Source organism: Sarcophilus harrisii, chromosome 3 (assembly GCF_902635505.1).
Source record: "Sarcophilus harrisii chromosome 3, mSarHar1.11, whole genome shotgun sequence".
Taxonomy (NCBI): domain Eukaryota; kingdom Metazoa; phylum Chordata; class Mammalia; order Dasyuromorphia; family Dasyuridae; genus Sarcophilus; species Sarcophilus harrisii.
This window is the reverse complement of record NC_045428.1, coordinates 138681891-138684754: the sequence shown is the minus strand read 5'-3', so window position 1 is coordinate 138684754 and position 2864 is coordinate 138681891. Positions and strand designations below refer to the sequence as shown.

The window sequence follows — 2864 nt, the reverse complement described above, 5'->3', positions numbered from 1 at the left end:
AAAGAGTTAATGGACACCCAAGAAGCTGAGGGACATAGTTTAAGTTTTAAACTTTAATAGACAAGTAAGTAGAGCAACTCCACATGAAGGTTATCTACAGTCAAAACTTGTTTAAAAACCAAGTTAAATTAAACTTTGCAAGTTAACTAATGATGTATTTAACATTCAAATATAATCTTTCTAAAATCTTACTACTTTTGCTAACAGGATTTCAGCAATTTATGATGATTTAATCAACAATCAAACACAATCAAATTAGAACACAGGGGACTTACCTCTTAAATTTGTACTTCTAAATTATGTGCTTCTCTTCAAAATCATGAGGACTTGCAAGTCAAGGAAATAAATTTAGCCAATTAAATACCTTAAAACTCAAATTAACCCAGATATTAACATTTACTTTGAACTTTAAGACCACTTATGGTTATATTCAATTCTTGAGACCAATTTAGGCTATAAAGTAGTACATCAACACAAAACCAATGAAATACCAGGAATAATCAATGTAGTTTGTGCTCCAAGTACTTTTAAGATCATTTTATTGTGGAAAATGTTATCTTCAACAACTCATTTCAATATCGTTCGGCCACAATCCCCACCAAACTCAACAGGCCGGGACAAGTGCAATACTACAGACAGACACAGCATTGCAACTGATCCCAACCTGTGTAGAAAGGGGTTTGACTTTTCCACATTTTTTTCTACTGACTTTCCACCACCACAGTCAGTTTTGCATGGATTTGCACAGCAGAAATATCATACAGCTGGATGCAAACCTGCAAAACTAACCATAGAACAGTGCTTAAATTAAAAGTTTGAAGAGAAGATGCGATGAAGTTGTAGTTCTACAGCTAGCAGTACTTCAAGTGCTCATAATGCAGTAGATAACTAAACACTACCTGCACTATAAGCACTTTAGTGCTACAAAAGCTGTCCTTTCAAGTGCACTGGGCAGACTTCTATATTGCAGCAATAAAAAGGGTAAAAATTATTCAAAAACTCTTGATGAAGGAAATAGCAGGCCACCATCAGTTTTGCATAGATTTGCACAACTACATTCTTCTTGTAGTGCAACTATGCAAAACTAACAGAGGACTGCAAACAATAAACTATTGGAACACCTATATACTTGCTTGGCTTGAATTACTGGATGAAAACATAACTTCTTATGCCAGAAGGAGCACTTAGGGCAGTAGATGCTAATCTACTTCACTATCTGCACTAGATGCACCTTAGAACAAAAAGCACTTGACACCAGCATAACATATAACATTAAATCCCACCTACTGTTCCTGAGGCGGCTGTCACTATAATGCTACAAGTGCCTTCACTGCAGTAGATTCTACATATCACTACCTGCACTGTAAGCACTTTGACATTATTCTGACCGGTTACTATCTTTATCTTCAGTTACAATAGGATTTAGTTTTCTCCATACCTGCTTGATGAGGAAAAAAAACATGTAAAAAAAACTTCAACCATGATGAACCATAATATAAAGTTCCATGTGAAACATGCATTAAATTCTTAGAGAAATGTTATTGCTTTGCCTCAGACCTCAATAAAAACCAGGTAATTATGGCTTAAAAAATTACACAATCTGTACAAGTCCTTAAAAAAAATTCATAATTAAATCAAGATGTCATCACTTTCAAGTATGTCACAAAAATCAACAAAATTTTAGGAAAATTAGCAAAATTTTAGTACCCTCAATTATTTAGTTCTTGTAGTATATCTAAAGACCAAAAAAATGCCAATTATTCCCCCAAAAAAACAAATATTACATTACAGAAATGACTGCAAAATAAAAGTAGTGCTATAATTCAATGACATTTTCACTAGTTAATCTAGATGACAATTTTAAATTTGAGATTCCTAACTGCTAAAAACAAGCATGGATATGTATTCAATGTTTGTGGATAAAAAGCATCTTTCACAAAAGCTTAAAGAAAGCACTGTGTCCTCTTATGTACCAAGCTTATCAATTGTACAAATGAACCCAATTAACTACTTTATATGAACAGACTTAAAAGTTGAAGCTTGATATTAGCAACCAAGATAGTAAAGCATATACTGGATTTTACTTTTACTACAGCTAAAATCTTTAAATGAAAGAATATTAAACAGAAAAAAAAATTGAATTCTTGTCTGTTTTAGACTTAACTACAAATGCAAATAGCAAAAGACAAAACAACTTAAATGAAAGTTAAACATAACTTACCAATTCATAAAAAAATTTACTCCTTCAAGTTTTCCACACAACTCAAAAAGTTCTTTGATAACTTTTTCCAAGGGTGGCTTGCTGGAAAAAAAAAAAATTTCTTTACCAAGTTGAAAAAACTTTGAAAATGATCGCTCGTTGACTTATTTGCTTCCAAAGTACACTATTTTCTTGACGGTTTCTATACTCGGCCATTTCTTTTAGCTTCAGCTTTTATCTTCTTGGATCTGTAAAAACTTAGGCTATAAAAAGTTACACTAACATAAGAGAAAAGGGACAGTTAATACAAAAACAAAACAAAAGATTAATCGATATAAAACAATTTATTACACTTAACAGGGATTGCTAAACAAATTTCTAACTATTGGTATTGAGCTACCTATTTCCGATGTAAAAAGAAAGGTATAAGTTAAGACACTGCCGTGCCCCTCCCCCAGCCAAGACCTCGTGGCTTCTAGCCCATGCTTCCCAAAGCTGGAGATGTGGTAGTCAAGATCTTTGGGTAGAGATAAAAGGGAAAGATAATGATAATGGCCAGGGTAATTCTTTTATTCTTAAATACTCTGGACTAAGGGGCTTTCAGAGGCTGGGGTCTGAAAATTTAAAAAGGCGGAAACACCCAAAGCTCGACATGAGCTCCCTA

General features: G+C 33.4%; 1 non-coding gene across 1 annotated transcript; it reads right to left on the bottom strand.

Annotated features, from left to right (window-relative positions):
• Positions 1–691: 691 nt before the first annotated feature.
• Positions 692–841, bottom strand: MIR19B (microRNA mir-19b). Its single transcript, NR_105716.1, has one exon. It is a non-coding gene; the product is annotated as a microRNA mir-19b (primary transcript).
• Positions 842–2864: the final 2023 nt, after the last annotated feature.